The sequence below is a fragment of the Ranitomeya variabilis genome, chromosome 4, assembly GCF_051348905.1.
Source record: "Ranitomeya variabilis isolate aRanVar5 chromosome 4, aRanVar5.hap1, whole genome shotgun sequence".
Taxonomy (NCBI): domain Eukaryota; kingdom Metazoa; phylum Chordata; class Amphibia; order Anura; family Dendrobatidae; genus Ranitomeya; species Ranitomeya variabilis.
In genome coordinates this window covers 676,453,481-676,473,430 of record NC_135235.1, presented here as the reverse complement: position 1 = coordinate 676,473,430, position 19,950 = coordinate 676,453,481, and the positions used below count along the sequence as shown (strand labels likewise).

At 45.2% G+C, this 19,950-nt stretch overlaps 1 protein-coding gene across 1 annotated transcript in view; it reads right to left on the bottom strand.

The window, feature by feature from the left end:
* LOC143766320 (uncharacterized) overlaps positions 1 to 19,950 on the bottom strand; it is a 127,038-nt gene that overhangs the window by 83,706 nt on the left and 23,382 nt on the right. The window lies entirely within an intron of this gene.

Here is a 19,950-nt window from a genome sequence, read left to right as displayed (position 1 = left end):
TATAGTGATATCCGGAATGAAGACGCTACATGGAAACTTCTCCTTAGGCCTCCTTCACACGTCCTAGTGATTCCTGTACATGAAAAACCAGTACTGATGAGATCCGTGTCTGTGTGCCATCCGTATGTACATATGTGACATCGTTGTGACATCCGTGTTTCCTTTTGCTGTTCGTGTGCCATCCATGTGACACGTACTGGTGCCTGGGTAAAGCAGTACAGTTTGCGCTGATCCCAGGTGCTGGCTGCTGAAGACAGTTCTCATCATTGTAGCCTGGTCTCCTTGTGATCAGCACAACCAAACTACAATGATGGGAGTTGTATTCAGCACCCAGATCAACACCTCGTCGTCTAATGATTAGACAGAGACCTGGAGAGGCGTTCAAGCCACAGTGTCTTGCACCCGCTGTGGAATTTGGTGGAGGATTGGTGATGATCTGGGGATGCTTCAGCAAGTCTGGTATTGGGCAGGTTAATCTTTGCAAAGGACGTATGAATCAAGCAGCATACAAGGTTATCCTGGAAAAACACTTGATTCCTTCTGCTCAGGCAATGTTCCCCAACTCTGAGGACTGGTTTTTCCAGCAGGGCAATGCGACATGCCACACAGCTAGGTCAATCAAGGTGTGGATGAAGGACCACCACATCAAATCTCTGTCATGGCCAGCCCAATCTCCAGACCTGAACCCCATGGAAAACCTCTGGAATTAAATCATGGTTATTCCACAAAATATTGATTTTTGAACTCTTCCTGAGTTAAAACATTAGTATTGTTGTTTCTAAATTATTATTAACTTGTTTTTTTTTTGCATTATTTGAGGTCTGCAAGCAATGCATTTTTTTTTGTTATTTTGACCACTTCTCATTTTCAGAAAATAAATACAAAATGTATTGCTTGGAACTTCAGAGACATGTTGTCAGACGTTTATAGAATAAAAGAACAATTTACATTTTAATCAAAAATATACCTATAAAGAGAAAAATCAGACAAACTGAAAATTTTGCTGTGGTCACTTAATGTTTGCCAGATATATATTGTGATGCAGTGATCCCTGTAACAGGTAGGGGGCGCTGCATGGTCTCCCCAGTATACACACGGAGGCATATTGAGGCTGTGAAAGTGCATGCCAGTTGCATGCATGGATGTGATGATGTGACAAAGTCCGGCATTGTGGTGAATGGCCAATATATGTGTCGCAGAGTAGGAGACTCTGCGCTGCCAGCCTGAAGCGGTGTTCTGGGACCTACCCATAGTTCCACAAGTATGTTGTATAATAGTCATGGGAGGCTGGCAGGGCTAGTTATGTGAGATGGGTGAGACAAACTAGCCACACACACACTCCCACCTAGGGGAGTGGTCACAGGTATATAATGTGACCAGGGTGTGGGTCACATGGTTGCAGTGTGTGGTTCTGAATGGTCCAAGTACAAGGTCCTGGAAGCCTGTGTTGGAAGTCCTGGGAGAAGGATTCCTGAACAGCACATGGTGGGGCTTTGGACCTGGTGGCCTGGGGTGTTGGACTAACATCCTGAATAGCACCCGGACAGGTCATATGCCTGGGGTGTTGGACTAATGTCCTAAACAGCACCTGGACAGGCCACATGCCTCTGTGTTGGACAGTCCCAGGTGGGATGGACATCCTGAAGAGCACAGTGTGATTCGTGGTTCTGAGTCTGTGGACCTGGACGATCGGTGTTGGGGATGCACAGGTGTGCCCTGTCAGGTTTAGTAAATGGGATTTCTTGCCTTATAAATGGGGTTGGGACCATCAGTTGTGCAGAAGTCTGGTGGATACACAGCTGATAGTCCTACTGAATAAACTGTTAGAATTTGTATTATGGCAAGAAAAAAGCAGCTAAGTAAAGAAAAACGAGTGGCCATCATTACTTTAAGAAATGAAGGTCAGTCAGTCCAAAAAATTGGAAAAACTTTGAAAGCGTCCCCAAGTGCAGTGGCAAAAACCATCAAGCGCTACAAAGAAACTGGCCCATATGAGGACATCTGTTGTGAATTCTGCTCTTGGGCTCCCTCCGGTGGTTATAAGTGGTAGTGCTGCTGTCTTTGGATCATCAGGTGTGTCCACTTATTGCAATTCTGACTGGGCTATTTAGTCTTGCTTGACCCTTTGTCAGTGCCAGTTGGCCATTGTTCCTGGAGGATTCACATCCCTGCCTGGTCTCTCCTGCTTTGCTGTTCATTCCAACAAAGATAAGTTCTGGCTTTGTTTTTTGCAGTCCACATGCTGTGGGCCTAGAGTTCAGTACATTTCCATGTTTTGTCTTGTCCAGCTTGGTCTGTATAAGGATTTGTTCAGCCAAGCTGGTATCTCTGGAGATGCAGATATACCCTCCATATCTTTAGTTAGATGTGGAGATTTTGTATTTTCTGTGGTGGATCTTTTCTAGTGTTTTAATACTGACCGCATAGTACTCTGTGCTATCCTTTCTATTTAGCTAGACCGGCCTACTTTGCGAAATCCTGATTTCAGTCTGCGTATGTTTTTTCCCTCTCCTCCCACAGTCAATATTTGTGGGGGGCTGTCTATCCTTTGGGGATTTTCTCTGAGGCAAGATAGTTTTCCGTTTCTATCTCTAGGGGTATTTAGTCCTCCGGCTGTGACGAGGTGTCTAGGGAGTGTCAGGTACATTCCATGGCTACTTCTAATTGCGGTGTTAAGTTCAGGGTCTGCGGTTAGTACAGGTACCACCTTCTACAGAGTACGTCTCATGCTGCTCCTAGGCCACCAGATCATAACAGTACAACTGGCCAACAATGAGTTAATCGCATCTCAGAAGAAGGGAAGGAAAGTGCTGAGCCATTTTTTTTTCTGTAGTCTGTTGTGTCTTTTCTTCCCTCTTTTCCTCTGGGTGGCTCAGGAGTTTGGCGCTGGCATGGATGTTCAGGGATTGGCTTCTCGTGTGGATCAACTTGCTGCTAGAGTACAGGGTATTTCCGATTATATCGTTCAGACTCTAGTTTTAGAGCCTAGAATTCCAACTCCTGATTTGTTTTTTGGGGACAGGTCCAAATTTTTGAGCTTTAAAAATAACTGTAAACTGTTTTTTTGCTCTGAAACCCCGTTCCTCTGGTGATCCCACTCAGCAGGTTAAAATTGTCATCTCTCTGCTGCGTGGTGATCCTCAGGATTTGTTGTGAATTCTGCTCTTGGGCTCCCTCCGGTGGTTATAAGTGGTAATGTTGTGAGTTCTGCTCTTGGGCTCCCTCCGGTGGTTATAAGTGATACTGCTGCTCCTTTGGATTTCAGCAGCCATCAGGTGCTTCCACTTATTACCAATTCTGACTGGGCTATTTAGTCTGGCCAGATCCTTTAGTTAGTGCCAGTTGTCCATTTTTTCTTGGTGGATTCACATCTCTTCCTGGATTCTCCTGCTATTCTGTCCAAATCATCAAAGATAAGTCCTGGCTTGGTTTTTGCAGTCCACGTACTGTGGACTTTATTGTACAGTGCATTTCTATGTTTTATCTTGTCCAGCTTTGTCAGTGTGGATTTATTCAGTCAAGCTGGAAGCTCTGGAGAAGCAGATTTACCCTCCAAGCCTTTAGTTAGGTGTGGAGATTTTGGTAATCTCTGTGGTGGATATTTTCTAGTATTTTAATACTGACCGCACAGTACTCTGTCCTGTCTTTTCTATTTAACTAGATTGGCCTCCTTTGCTAAATCCTGGTTTCATTCTGCGTATGTTATTTCCTTCTCCTCTCACAGTCAATATTTGTGGGGGGCTGTCTATCCTTTGGGGATTTTCTCTGAGGCAAGATAGCTTTCCTGTTTCTATCTTTAGGGGTATCTAGTCCTCCGGCTGTGTTGAGGTGTCTAGGCCGTGTTAGGAACATCCCACGGCTACTTCTAGTTGTTGTGTTAAGTTCAGGGTCTGCGGTCAGCACAGGTGCCACCTCCCCCAGAGCACATCTCATGCTGCTCCTAAGCCACCAGATCATAACAGTACAACTGGCCCACAATGAGTTAAATGCATCTCAAAAGAAGGGAAGAAAAGTGCTGAGCCATTTTTTTTTCTACAGTCTACTTTGTCTTCTCTTCCCTCTTACTCTCTGGGTGGTTCGGGAGTTTGGCGCTGGCATGGATGTTCAGGGTTTGGCTTCACGTGTGGATCAACTTGCTGCAAGAGTACAGGGTATTTTTGATTATGTTGTCCAGACTCCGGTTTTGGAGCCTAGAATTCCTACTCCTGATTTGTTTTTTGGGGACAGGTCCAAGTTTTTGAGCTTTAAAAATAACTGCAAACTATTTTTTGCTCTGAAACCCCGTTCCTCTGGTGATCCCATTCAGCAAGTTAAAATTGTTATCTCTCTGCTGCGTGGTGATCCTCAGGACTGGGCATTTGCCCTGGAATCAGGGAATCCGGCCTTGCTTAATGTAGACACCTTTTTTCAGGCGCTAGGGTTATTGTATGATGAACCTAATTCAGTGGATCATGTAGAAAAAAACCTTGTTGACTCTGTGTCAGGGTCAGGAAGCGGCAGAATCATACTGCCAGAAATTTAGAAAATGGTCTGTGCTCACTAAATGGAATGAGGATGCTTTGGCGGCAATTTTCAGAAAGGGTCTTTTTGAATCTGTTAAGGACGTTATGGTGGGGTTTCCCACGCCTGCTGGTCTGAGTGATTCTATGTCTCTGGCCATTCAGATTGATCGGCGCTTGCGCGAGCGCAGAGTTGTGCATACGATGGCGTTGTCCTCTGAGCGGAGTCCTGAGCCTATGCAGTGTGATAGGATTTTGACTAGAGCTGAACAGCATGGATTCAGATGTCAGAATGGGTTGTGTTTTTACTGCGGCGATTCTGCTCATGTTATTTCTGATTGTCCTAAGCGTACTAAGAGAGTCGCCAGGTCTGTTACCATCAGTACTGTACAGCCCAAATTTCTCTTATCTCATCATTTTCTGTCATGGCGTTTGTGGATTCAGGCGCCGCATTGAACTTGATTGACTTAGAATTCGCCAAGCGTTGTGGTTTCCCCTTGCAGCCTTTGCAGAACCCTATTCCTTTGAGGGGCATTGATGCTACACCTTTGGCTAAAAATAAACCTCAGTTTTGGACACAGCTGACCATGTGCATGGCGCCAGCACATCAGGAAGATTGTCGTTTTCTGGTGTTACATAATTTGCATGATGTTATTGTACTGGGTTTTCCATGGTTACAGGTACATAATCTGGTGTTGGATTGGAAATCTATGTCTGTGACTAGTTGGGGTTGTCAGGGGGTGCATAATGACGTTCCTTTGATGTCAATCTCCTCTTCCCCCTCTTCTGAAATTCCTGAGTTTTTGTCAGATTTCCAGGATGTGTTTGATGAGCCCAGGTCCAGTTACCTTCCTCCGCATAGGGACTGTGATTGTGCTATTGACTTGATTCCAGGATGTAAGTTCCCTAAAGGCCGACTTTTTAACCTGTCTGTGCCAGAACATACAGCCATGCGGAGTTATGTTAAGGAGTCCTTGGAGAAAGGGCATATTCGGCCATCTTCGTCACCATTGGGAGCGGGATTCTTTTTTGTTGCCAAGAAGGATGGCTCCTTGAGACCCTGCATTGATTATCGCCTCTTGAATAAGATCACGGTCAAGTTCCAATACCCTTTGCCTTTGCTTTCTGATTTGTTTGCCAGGATTAAGGGGGCTAGTTGGTTTACTAAGATTGACCTTCGAGGGGCATATAATCTTGTTCGTATTAAGCAGGGTGACGAATGGAAAACTGCGTTTAATACGCCCGAAGGCCATTTTGAATACCTTGTGATGCCATTCGGGCTCTCTAATGCTCCATCTGTGTTTCAGTCCTTCATGCATGATATCTTTCGGAATTATCTTGATAAATTCATGATTGTATATTTGGATGATATTTTGATTTTTTCCGATGATTGGGAGTCTCATGTGAAACAGGTCAGGATGGTATTTCAGATCCTTCGTGATAATGCTTTATTTGTGAAGGGGTCTAAGTGCCTCTTTGGAGTGCAGAAGGTTTCTTTTTTGGGCTTCATTTTTTCTCCATCATCTATAGAAATGGATCCGGTTAAGGTTCAGGCCATACATGATTGGATTCAGCCCACATCCTTGAAGAGCCTTCAAAAATTTTTGGGCTTTGCTAATTTTTATCGCCGTTTCATCGCCAACTTCTCCAGTGTGGTTAAACCCCTGACCGATTTGACGAAGAAAGGCACTGATGTGACGAATTGGTCCTCTGCGGCTGTTTCTGCCTTTCAGGAGCTTAAACGCCGATTTACTTCTGCCCCTGTGTTGCGTCAGCCGGATGTTTCTCTTCCTTTTCAGGTTGAGGTTGATGCTTCTGAGATTGGGGCAGGGGCCGTTTTGTCTCAGAGGAATTCCGATGGTTCCTTGATGAAACCGTGTGCCTTCTTTTCCCGAAAGTTTTCACCTGCGGAACGCAATTATGACGTCGGCAATCGGGAGTTGTTGGCTACGAAGTGGGCATTTGAGGAGTGGCAACATTGGCTTGAGGGGGCCAAGCACCGTGTTGTGGTCTTGACCGATCATAAGAATCTGATTTACCTCGAGTCTGCCAAGCGTTTGAATCCTAGACAGGCTCGATGGTCCCTGTTTTTCTCCCGTTTTGATTGTGTGGTCTCGTATCTTCCGGGTTCTAAGAATGTTAAGGCTGATGCCCTCTCTAGGAGCTTTTTGCCTGATTCTCCTGGACTCCTTGAGCCGGTTGGTATTCTCAAGGAAGGGGTGATTCTTTCTGCCATCTCCCCTGATTTACGACGGGTGCTTCAGGAATTTCAGGCTGATAAACCTGATCGCTGTCCAGCGGGGAAACTGTTCCTGATAGATGGACTAGTAAGGTGATTTCTGAGGTTCATTGTTCTGTGTTGGCTGGCCATCCTGGGATTTTTGGTACCAGAGATTTGGTTGGTAGGTCCTTTTGGTGGCCTTCTTTGTCACGGGATGTGCGTTCTTTTGTGCAGTCCTGTGGGACTTGTGCGCGGGCCAAGCCCTGCTGTTCCTGCGCTAGTGGGTTGCTTTTGCCTTTGCCGGACCCTGAGAGACCTTGGACGCATATTTCTATGGATTTTATTTCAGATCTCCCTGTTTCCCAGAAGATGTCTGTTATCTGGGTGGTTTGTGATCGGTTTTCTAAGATGGTTCATTTGGTACCCTGTTGTGAACTCTGTTTTCAGGCTCCCTCTTGTGGTCACTGGTGGTATGGTGTGACTTTTGCTTTGGGCTCCCCCTGGTGGCTTTGTTTGTTATCCTGCTGGTCTCTGGCTATCAGCTGGTTCGTTATCCTCTGGGAGGTTCCTATATAGCTCTGCTTCTCTTTCACTTGTTGCCGGCTGTCGATGTAATCAGTGCTACTCAGTTTCCTTCTGACTACCTTGCTCCCAGTCCATCCAGGACAAGCTAAGTTTTGTTTGCTCAATTTTTGATCAGCAGTGTTTATCATGTTTTCTTGTCCAGCTTGCTAAAATGTGATTCCCTTGCTTGCTGGTTGCTCTAGTGGACTGAGTTTCTCCCCACACACCGTTAGTTGGTGTGTGGGTTCTTGAAATCTCAGGATGGATATTTTGTAAGGGTTTTTTATTGATCGCATAGACCCCTGCTCTATTTTCTGCTTTCTAGTACTAGTGGGCCTCTTTTGCTGAATCTGATTTCATCCCTATGTATGTGCCTTCCTCTTACTTCACCGTTAATATTTGTTGGGGGCTTCTATATCTTTGGGGATTATTTCTCTGGAGGCAAGTGAGGTCTTTCTTTCTCTTTAGGGGTAGCTAGTTCCTCAGGCTGGCTCGAGACGTCTAGGAATTTTTTAAGCACGTTCACCGGCTACCTCTAGTTGTGTTAGATAGGTTCAGATTTGCGATCAGTCCAGTTACCATCTCCCTAGAGCTTGTCTTAAGTTTATTCACTTGCTGGTCTATTTGTGATCCTCAGCCACTAAGGATCATAACAGTACAGCCGGCCAAGAAAGTGTTAATTGCATGGCAGAAGCAGGAGAAAAGAAGCCTTGAGAATTTTTTTTTTTTGTTGCCGTGTGTCTAGCTGCTGTGGCTAGCTTCTCTCCTCCTCTTAATCTTGGTGTGGCTCTGAGTTCAGCTGCTGACATGGATGTCCAAAGCTTGGCTTCCAGTCTGGATCATCTTGCTGCTAGGGTTCAAAGTATTCAGGATTTTGTTGTTCACAGTCCTATGTCTGAGCCTAGAATACCTATTCCGGAGTTGTTTTCTGGAGATAGATCTAGGTTCCTGAATTTTAAGAACAATTGTAAGTTGTTTCTTTCTTTGAAACCTCGTTCCTCTGGTGATGCCGTTCAGCAAGTTAAGATTATCATTTCCTTTTTGCGTGGTGACCCTCAAGATTGGGCCTTCGCATTGACGCCAGGGGATCCTGCATTGCTTAGTGTAGATGCCTTTTTTCTGGCCCTTGGATTGCTCTATGAGGAACCTAGTCTTGAGAGCCAGGCTGAAAAAGCGTTATTGGCCCTCTCGCAGGGGCAAGATGAAGCAGAGGTGTACTGCCAGAAATTTCGGAAATGGTCGGTGCTTACTCAGTGGAATGAGTGTGCCCTGGCTGCAAATTTCAGAGAAGGTCTTTCTGAAGCCATTAAGAATGTCATGGTGGGGTTCCCTACGCCTGCAGGTCTGAATGAGTCAATGACTCTGGCCATTCAGATTGATCGGCGTTTGCGGGAGCGCAAACCTGTGCACCATTTGGCGGTGTCTTCTGAACAGACACCTGAATCTATGCAATGTGACAGAATTCTGACCAGAAGTGAACGGCAAAATTATAGACGGCAAAATGGGTTGTGCTTTTACTGTGGTGACTCAGCTCATGTTATCTCAGCATGCTCTAAGCGCAAAGAAAAGGTTGATAATTCTGTCACCATTGGTACTTTACATCCTAAGTTCATTTTGTCTGTTACCCTGATTTGTTCCCTGTCATCTTACCCGGTTAATGCTTTTGTAGATTCAGGTGCTGCCCTGAGTCTTATGGATTGGTCATTTGCCAGGCGCTGTGGTTTTGATTTAGAGCCTTTAAAATTCCCTATTCCACTAAGGGGAATTGATTCTACACCATTAGCTACGAATAGACCTCAGTACTTCACACAAGTGACCATGTGCATGACTCCTGTTCATCAGGAGGTGATTCGCTTCCTTGTATTGCATAATTTGCATGATGTGGTCGTGTTGGGTCTACCATGGTTGCAGACTCATAATCCAGTCCTGGATTGGAAAGCTATGTCTGTGTCAAGTTGGGGTTGTCAGGGAATTCATGGTGACGCTCCTGTGGTGTCAATTGCTTCGTCCACTCCTTCTGAAGTCCCTACGTTTTTGTCAGACTACCAGGATGTATTTGAGGAGCCCAAACTCAATTCTCTACCTCCTCATAGGGACTGTGATTGTGCTATAAATTTGATTCCTGGTAGTAAGTTTCCTAAGGGACGACTTTTCAATTTATCTGTGCCGGAGCATGCTGCCATGCGGAGTTATATAAAGGAGTCTTTGGAGAAGGGACATATTCGCCCGTCCTCATCCCCTCTTGGTGCAGGATTCTTTTTTGTGGCTAAGAAGGATGGTTCCCTGAGACCTTGTATTGATTATCGCCTTTTGAATAAAATCACGGTCAAATTTCAGTATCCTTTGCCATTGTTAACTGATTTGTTTGCTCGCATTAAGGGGTCTAGTTGGTTCACCAAGATAGATCTTCGTGGTGCGTATAACCTTGTGCGTATAAAACAGGGTGATGAATGGAAAACTGCATTTAATACGCCTGAAGGCCATTTTGAGTACTTGGTGATGCCTTTTGGACTTTCTAATGCTCCTTCAGTCTTTCAGTCCTTTATGCACGACATCTTCCGTGAATATCTGGATAAGTTTATGATTGTGTATCTGGATGATATTCTGTTTTTTTCGGATGATTGGGAGTCTCATGTTAGGCAGGTCAGGATGGTCTTTCAGGTCCTGCGTGACAATGCTTTATTTGTGAAGGGCTCAAAATGTCTTTTTGGAGTCCAGAAGATTTCTTTTTTGGGTTTCATTTTTTCTCCTTCGACTATTGAGATGGACCCAGTCAAGGTTCAGGCTATTCATGACTGGACGCAGCCTACATCTGTTAAGAGTCTTCAGAAGTTCTTGGGTTTTGCTAATTTTTACCGTCGCTTCATAGCTAATTTTTCTGGTGTTGTTAAGCCTTTGACGGATTTGACCAAGAAAGGTTCTGATGTGACTAACTGGTCCTCTGCGTCTGTGGAGGCCTTTCGGGAGCTGAAGCGTCGGTTTTCTTCGGCTCCGGTCTTATGTCAGCCAGATGTCTCACTTCCCTTCCAGGTGGAGGTTGATGCTTCCGAAATTGGAGCGGGGGCTGTTTTGTCGCAGAGGAGCTCCGATGGCTCTGTGATGAAGCCATGTGCTTTCTTTTCAAGAAAGTTTTCGCCTGCCGAGCGGAATTATGATGTCGGTAATCGGGAGCTGTTGGCTATGAAGTGGGCATTTGAGGAGTGGCGACATTGGCTCGAGGGAGCTAAACATCGTGTGGTGGTCTTGACTGATCACAAGAATTTGATTTATCTCGAGTCGGCCAAACGGCTGAATCCCAGACAGGCTCGTTGGTCGTTGTTTTTCTCTCGTTTTGATTTCATTGTCTCGTACCTGCCTGGTTCAAAGAATGTGAAGGCTGATGCTCTTTTTAGGAGTTTTGTGCCTGACTCTCCTGGAGATTCAGAGCCGGCTGGTATCCTTAGAGAAGGGGTGATTTTGTCTGCCATCTGCCCAGATTTGCAACATGTGCTGCAAGAGTTTCAGGCGGATAGACCTGACCGCTGTCCACCGGAGAGACTGTTTGTCCCGGATAGATGGACCAACAGAGTCATCTCCGAGGTTCTTTCTTCAGTGTTGGCGGGCCATCCTGGAATATTTGGTACCAGAGACTTGGTGGCCAGGTCTTTTTGGTGGCCTTCCTTGTCGCGGGATGTGCGTTCCTTTGTGCAGTCTTGTGGAATTTGTGCTCGGGGTAAGCCTTGCTGTTCTCGTGCCAGTGGTTTGCTGTTACCTTTGCCTGTCCCGAAGAGGCCTTGGACGCACATTTCCATGGATTTTATTTCAGATCTCCCTGTCTCTCAGAGAATGTCTGTCATCTGGGTGGTGTGTGATCGTTTTTCTAAGATGGTCCATTTGGTGCCCTTGCCTAAGTTGCCTTCCTCCTCCGAGTTGGTTCCACTGTTTTTTCAAAATGTGGTTCGTTTGCACGGGATTCCTGAGAACATTGTTTCTGACAGAGGATCCCAGTTTGTGTCTAGATTTTGGCGGACCTTTTGTGCTAAATTGGGCATTGATTTGTCTTTTTCGTCGGCCTTCCATCCTCAGATGAATGGCCAAACCGAGCGAACGAATCAGACCTTGGAGACTTATTTAAGATGTTTTGTTTCTGCTGATCAGGACGACTGGGTTACTTTTTTGCCGTTGGCCGAGTTTGCCCTTAATAATCGGGCTAGTTCTGCTACTTTGGTTTCTCCTTTTTTTTGTAATTCCGGGTTTCATCCTCGTTTTTCCTCGGGTCAGGTGGACCCTTCTGACTGTCCTGGAGTGGATGTTGTGGTTGATAGGTTGTATCAGATTTGGAATCATGTGGTGGACAATTTGAAGCTGTCACAAGAGAAGGCTCAGCGCTTTGCCAACCGCCGTCGCTGTGTGGGTCCCCGACTTCGCGTTGGGGACTTGGTGTGGTTATCTTCTCGCTTCGTTCCTATGAAGGTCTCCTCTCCTAAGTTCAAGCCTCGGTTTATTGGTCCTTATAAGATTCTGGAAGTCCTTGGCCCTGTGTCATTTCGTCTGGACCTCCCGGCATCATTTGCAATAGCATATGATGTTCCATCGCTCGTTGTTGCGGAGGTATGTGGTGCCTGTGGTTCCTCCTGTTAAGCCTCCTGCCCCGGTGCTGGTTGAGGGAGAATTGGAATACGTGGTGGAGAAGATCTTGGATTCTCGTATTTCTAGACGGAGGCTCCAGTATTTGGTTAAGTGGAAGGGCTATGTTCAGGAGGATAATTCTTGGGTTGTCGCCTCTGATGTTCATGCGGCCGATTTGGTTCGTGCCTTCCATCTGGCTCATCCTGATCGCCCTGGGGGTTTTCATGAGGGTTCGGTGACCCCTCCTCAAGGGGGGGGTACTGTTGTGAACTCTGTTTTCAGGCTCCCTCTTGTGGTCACTGGTGGTATGGTGTGACTTTTGCTTTGGGCTCCCCCTGGTGGCTTTGTTTGTTATCCTGCTGGTCTCTGGCTATCAGCTGGTTCGTTATCCTCTGGGAGGTTCCTATATAGCTCTGCTTCTCTTTCACTTGTTGCCGGCTGTCGATGTAATCAGTGCTACTCAGTTTCCTTCTGACTACCTTGCTCCCAGTCCATCCAGGACAAGCTAAGTTTTGTTTGCTCAATTTTTGATCAGCAGTGTTTATCATGTTTTCTTGTCCAGCTTGCTAAAATGTGATTCCCTTGCTTGCTGGTTGCTCTAGTGGACTGAGTTTCTCCCCACACACCGTTAGTTGGTGTGTGGGTTCTTGAAATCTCAGGATGGATATTTTGTAAGGGTTTTTTATTGATCGCATAGACCCCTGCTCTATTTTCTGCTTTCTAGTACTAGTGGGCCTCTTTTGCTGAATCTGATTTCATCCCTATGTATGTGCCTTCCTCTTACTTCACCGTTAATATTTGTTGGGGGCTTCTACTGTATATCTTTGGGGATTATTTCTCTGGAGGCAAGTGAGGTCTTTCTTTCTCTTTAGGGGTAGCTAGTTCCTCAGGCTGGCTCGAGACGTCTAGGAAGTTTTTAGGCACGTTCACCGGCTACCTCTAGTTGTGTTGGATAGGTTCAGATTTGCGATCAGTCCAGTTACCATCTCCCTAGAGCTTGTCTTAAGTTTATTCACTTGCTGGTCTATTTGTGATCCTCAGCCACTAAGGATCATAACAGTACCCTTGCCTAAGTTGCCTTCCTCTTCTGATTTGGTTCCGTTGTTTTTTCAGCATGTGGTTCGTTTGCATGGCATTCCTGAGAATATTGTGTCTGACAGAGGTTCCCAGTTTGTTTCTAGGTTTTGGCGGGCCTTTTGTGCTAGGCTGGGCATTGATTTGTCTTTTTCTTCCGCATTTCATCCTCAGACAAATGGCCAAACCGAGCGAACTAATCAGACTTTGGAAACTTATTTGAGATGCTTTGTGTCTGCTGATCAGGATGATTGGGTGGCTTTCTTGCCATTGTCCGAGTTTGCCCTTAATAATCTGGCTAGTTCTGCTACCTTGGTTTCGCCCTTCATTTGTAATTCTGGTTTTCATCCTCGTTTTTCTTCAGGGCAGGTTGAGCCTTCTGATTGTCCTGGGGTGTATTCTGTGGTTGACAGGTTGCAGAAAATTTGGGCTCATGTGGTGGACAATTTGGTGTCGTCTCAGGAGGAGGCTCAGCGTTTTGCTAACCGTCGTCGGTGTGTTGGTTCCCGGCTTCGGATTGGGGATTTGGTCTGGTTGTCTTCCCGTCATGTTCCTATGAAGGTTTCTTCCCCTAAGTTCAAGCCTCGGTTTATTGGTCCTTATAGGATTTCTGAGATTATCAATCCAGTGTCTTTTCGTTTGGCCCTTCCAGCCTCTTTTTCCATCCATAATGTTTTTCATAGATCTTTGTTGCGGAAATATGTGGTGCCCGTTGTTCCCTCTGTTGATCCTCCTGCCCCGGTATTGATTGATGGGGAGTTGGAGTATGTGGTTGAGAAGATTTTGGATTCTCATTTTTCGAGGCGGAAGCTTCAGTATCTTGTCAATTGGAAGGGTTATGGCCAGGAGGGTAATTCTTGGGTTGTTGCCTCCGATGTTCATGCTGACAATTTGGTTCGTGCCTTTCATTTGGCTCGTCCTGATCGGCCTGGGGGCCCTGGGGAGGGTTCGGTGACCCCTCCTCAAGGGGGGGGTACTGTTGTGAATTCTGCTCTTGGGCTCCCTCCGGTGGTTATAAGTGGTAGCGCTGCTGTCTTTGGATCATCAGGTGTGTCCACTTATTGCAATTCTGACTGGGCTATTTAGTCTCGCTTGACCCTTTGTCAGTGCCAGTTGTCCATTGTTCCTGGAGGATTCACATCCCTGCCTGGTCTCTCCTGCTTTGCTGTTCATTCCAACAAAGATAAGTTCTGGCTTTGTTTTTTGCAGTCCACATGCTGTGGGCCTATAGTTCAGTACATTTCCATGTTTTGTCTTGTCCAGCTTGGTCTGTATAAGGATTTGTTCAGCAAAGCTGGTATCTCTGGAGATGCAGATATACCCTCCATATCTTTAGTTAGATGTGGAGATTTTGTATTTTCTGTGGTGGATCTTTTCTAGTGTTTTAATACTGACCGCATAGTACTCTGTCCTATCCTTTCTATTTAGCTAGACCGGCCTCCTTTGCTAAATCCTGATTTCAGTCTGTGTTTTTTTTTCCCTCTCCTCTCACAGTCAATATTTGTGGGGGGCTGTCTATCCTTTGGGGATTTTCTCTGAGGCAAGATAGTTTTCCGTTTCTATCTCTAGGGGTATTTAGTCCTCCGGCTGTGATGACGTGTCTAGGGAGTGTCAGGTACATCCCATGGCTACTTCTAGTTGCGGTGTTAAGTTCAGGGTCTGCGGTCAGTACAGGTACCACCTTCTCCAGAGTACGTATCATGCTGCTCCTAGGCCACCAGATCATAACAGACATCCATAGGAAAGGAAGACCAAGAGTCACCTCTGCTTCTGAGGATAAGTTTATCCGAGTCACCAGCCTCAGAAATCGCAGGTTAACAGCAGCTCAGATTAGAGACCAGGTCAATGCCACACAGAGTTCTAGCAGCAGACACATCTCTACAACAACTGTTAAGAGGAGACTTTGTGCAGCAGGCCTTCATGGTAAAATAGCTGCTTGGAAACCACTGCTAAGGACAGGTAACAAACAGAAGAGACTTGTTTGGGCTAAAGAACACAATAAATGGACATTAGACCAGTGGAAATCTGTGCTTTGATCTGATAAGTCCAAATTTGAGATCTTTGGTTCCAACCACCGTGTCTTTGTGCGATGCAGAAAAGGTGAACGGATGGACTCTACATGCCTGGTTCCCACCGTGAAGCATGGAGGAGGAGGTGTGATGGTGTGGGGGTGCTCTGCTGGTGACACTTTTGGGGATTGATTCAAAATTGAAGGCATACTGAACCAGCATGCCTACCACAGCATCTTGCAGCGGCATGCTATTCTATCTGGTTTGCGTTAAATTGGACCATCATTTATTTTTCAACAGGACAATTACCCCAAACGCACCTCCTGGCTGTGTAAGGTCTATTTGACCAAGGAGGAGAGTGATGGGGTGCTACGCCAGATGACCTGGCCTCCTCAGTCACCAGACCTGAACCCAATCGAGGTAGTTTGGGATGGGACCGCAGAGTGAAGGCAAAAGGGCCAACAAGTGCTAAGCATCTCTGGGAACTCCTTCAAGATTGTTGGAAGACCATTCCCGGTGACTACCTCTTGAAGCTCATCAAGAGAATGCCAAGAGTGTGCAAAGCAGTCATCAAAGCAAAAGGTGTCTACTTTGAAGAACCTAGAATATAAGACATAATTTCAGTTGTTTCACAAATTTTTGTGAAGTATATAATTCCACATGTGTTAATTCATAGTTTTGTTGCCTTCAGTGTGAATGTACAATTTTCATAGTCATGAAAATACAGAAAAATCTTTAAATGAGGTGTGTCCAAACTTTTGGTCTGTACTATACATATTATATATATATATATATATATATATATATATATATATATATATATATATATATATATATATATATATATATATATATATATTTTTTATTTTTTTTTTTCCAATAGACACATTTATGTAAATAAAAAGGCAATGAAAGTACACATATTTAGTATCGCCGCGTCCATAACGACCAGCTCTATAAAACTGCCCCACTAGTTAACCTCTTCAGTGAACAACGTAAAAAAATAAGAGGCAAAAACAATGCTTAACCATCATACCGCCAAACAAAAAGTGCAATAAAACATGATAAAAAAGATGGATGTAAATAACAATGGTACAGCTGAAAATGTCATCTTGTCCCGCAATAAACAAGCTGCCATACAGCTCCATCAACAGAAAAATAAAAAAGTTATAGCTCTCAGAATGAAGGGATGCAAAAATAATCATTTCTAGAAAACAGTTTTCATTGTGTAAAAGCACCAAACATAAAACACATACCCCATATGTGGGGGGGGGGGAACCACGGTGGGCGCATGGCAGAGCTCGGAAAGGAAGGAGCGCCGTTTGGAATGCAGACTTAGATAGAATGGTCTGCAGGCGTCACACTGCGTTTGCAGGGCCCCTGATGTAACTAAACAGTAGAAACCCCCCACAAGTGACCCCATATTGGAAATTAGACCCCCAAGGAACTTATCTAGATGTGTTGTGAGAACTTTGAACCCCCAAGTGTTTCACCACAGTTTATAATGCAGAGCAGTGAAAAAAAATTATTTTTTAGCCCCCAGTTTTGTATTTTCCCAAGAGTAACCGGAGAAATTGGACCCCAAAAGTTGTTGTCCAATTTGTCCTTTGTACACCGATACCCCATATGTTGGGGTAAACCTGTTTTGGCGCACGGGAGAGCTCGGAAGGGAAGGAGCGCCGTTTTACTTTTTGAACACAGAATTGGCTGGAATGGAGGTCGGACGCCATGACGTGCTTGGAGAGCCCCTGATGTGCCTAAACAATGGAAACCCCCCAATTCTAACTGAAACCCAAACACACCCCTAACTCTAATCCCAACCCTAAGCCTAACCACACCCTTAACCCGAACATGCCCTAACCCTAATCCCAACCACACCCTTAACCCCAACACACCCCTAACCCTAATCCCAACCCTAACCACACCCCTAACCCTAATCCCAACCATAACCATAACCACACCCCTAACCCTAATCCCAAAAGTAAATGTAATCCAAAACACTAACCCTAGCTTTAGCCTCAACCCTAACTTTAGCCCGAACCCTAACTTTAGCCCCAACCCTAATGGGAAAATGTAAAAAAATACATTTTTTTAAATATTATATTTTCCTTACTAAGGGGGTGATGAAGGGGGCTTTGATTTACTATTTGTAGCGGGTTTTTTAGGGGATTTTTATGATTGGCAGCGGTCACACACTAAAAGACGCTTTTTATTGCAAAAGCATTAAGCTACTTACGGGTAGTGGCATTTTTCGGAGGCCCATGACAGCACTACGAGAGAGGGGATCCGCCCTTAAGGAACAGGAAACCTACAGATACAAAAAGGGCGGCACCTCTCCCATGCATCAGTTGTATTTCAGAGCCTTGAGAGGACTACCGCGGTTAGTGGCATACAAATATACATTATATACATTTTGAAAACGAAAAATATTTTATTAAATTGTAGCTAGACACCATACGTGAAATCTACATACTTCACACTATATACAAATTAGGAAGTGCAACCCCCACGTGAAATAGGGAGGGAACTAAGGGTGCTGTCATGGGCCTCCGAAAAATGCCGCTACCCGTAAGTAGCTTAATGCTTTATTCGGACTCCCATGACAGCACTACGAGAGATTTACAGAGATGTAAGCTACCTTAGGGAGGGACTATAGCCTGCAGCACCCTTAACCCGAAGGTGAGATCAGAGGAGGACCCCAAATCCAACCGATAGTGCTTAAAGAACGTGGAAGGCGATGACCAAGTGGCCGCCTTACATATTTGTTCCACCGACACTCCAGATCTTTCTGCCCAGGATGACGCCATGGCTCGGGTGGAATGTGCCTTTAGATTCTGCGGAGCTGGTCCCCCACCCGCTGTATAAGCCATAGAAATAGTTTCCCTAATCCATCTAGCCAGTAAATATTTTGACACTCTACATCCTTTCTTTGGACCTTGGAAGGAAAGAAGCAGTGCCTCATCCTTCTTCCAATTATCGGTGACTGAAATATACTGTAGAAGAGATCTCCTAACGTCTAGCGTATGAAGCTCCTGCTCTTTAGGATTGGATGGATTAGGAACAAAAGATGGTAAAACTATTTCCTGCGACCTATGAAACCTTGTTGCTACCTTCGGTAGATATGCTGGGTCTGGTCTAAGGACTACTCTGTCAGACAGGAACTCTGTATATGGGGGAAGCAGGAAAGTGCCTGGATATCCCCTACCCTGCGAGCTGAGGTTATGGCAATTAGGAAGGCTGTTTTAAGTGTCAACATTTTAATCGAGGCCTCGTGTAGAGGTTCAAAGGGGGGTTTTGTTAGTGAGGATAGAACTAAATTTAAATCCCACGGAACCGATCTATCTTTATACACTGGTCTATTTCTACAGACCGCCTTCATAAACCTCGCTATCCAATAGTTGTTAGCTACATTACAGGAAAACAGGGCATCCAGAGCTGAGACCTGTACTCTAAGAGTACTAGTAGAGAGTTTTAGCTCAAACCCCTTCTGTAGAAACTCTAAGATTTGTTGTATTGGCACCCCTTCTTGGATATTAAATTTAGAAACGGACAAGAACTTCCTCCAAGTCCTAGAGTAGATTTTTGTAGTTATTTGCTTTCTAATCTTTAGGAGCGTTTCTACCAGGTTCGGAGAGAAGCCTTTATCTATTAACAGTGACCGTTCAAACTCCACGCCGTTAAATGGAGCGCTGCCACTTGTGGATGGGAGATTGGTCCCTGAGAGAGTAAATTCGGGATCTCTGGCAGTACCCAGGGATCCGATACAGACATCGTCCTGAGCCAGGCAAACCAGGTTCTTCTGGGCCAAAAGGGGGCAATAAGGATAACTTTTGCTCGATCTTCTCTGATTTTTCTCACCACTAGAGGAATCAGATTCAGTGGTGGGAAGGCATAAGCCAGCGGAAAATCCCATTTTATTAGAAAAGCGTCCACCGCCAGGGGATTTTCCCTGGGATTCAGAGAGCAAAAGAGTTTTACTTTCCTGTTGTCTCTGGTGGCGAACAGGTCCACCACTGGTTGACCCCATCTGTGGCTGATACGGTTGAAAATATCCTTGTTGAGAGACCATTCTCCTTGTCTTAGCGTGTTTCGACTTAGGAAATCTGCTGTTATATTTTCCTTTCCTTTGATGTGGAGAGCCGTCAAAGATTGAAAATTGAGCTCTGCCACCTGGAACAAGCGATCCGTGATCTGCATTAAAGTCTCGGAACGTGTTCCCCCTTGCCGGTTTATGTAGGCGACTGCCACTCTGTTGTCCGACAGAATTCTGACGTGCTGGCCCTGTAGATATATGAGGAATTCTTTAACAGCCAATTCAATTGCCAACAATTCCCTCTGATTGGATGAGAATGTTGTGAAGGGTTCCCATTGTCCCTGAACCACCATGTCCCCCATATAAGCTCCCCACCCCGAAGAGCTGGCATCTGTGGTTATTACTTGGGTGACATTTACTATCCAGGGCACCCCTGCTGACAAATTCTGTATGTCTAACCACCACCTGAGGGAGTTCAGTGTTATAGGCCCCAACGTTAATTTCCCATTTAATACGCCATTTAGGGCTCTGTCATGGAATAAAACTTCTTTTGCAGGTATCTGGTGTGTAACTGAGCCCACTTAACAGCGGGGATGCAAGATGTGAGTGACCCCAGTAGGGACATTGCTTGCCTAAGTGTCATGGAGGGTGTTTTAATTGCTTTTAACACATAACTCTGGATTAGCGCTATTTTTTCCCTGGGGAGAAGACACTGCTGTGTTACTGAATTCAAAATTAACCCCAGGAATTTTTGCATATTTAGAGGCTGTAACTTAGATTTTTCAAAGTTTATGATCCAACCTAGACGTTCTAGTTTAGCTTTAGTAATTTCCCATTGTGACAGACAGTGATCCACTGAGTTCCCGACAATGAGAAAATCGTCTAAGTAGGGGATTATAAGGACATTTGACTCCCTTAAATGCGCCATGACCTCTGCGATTA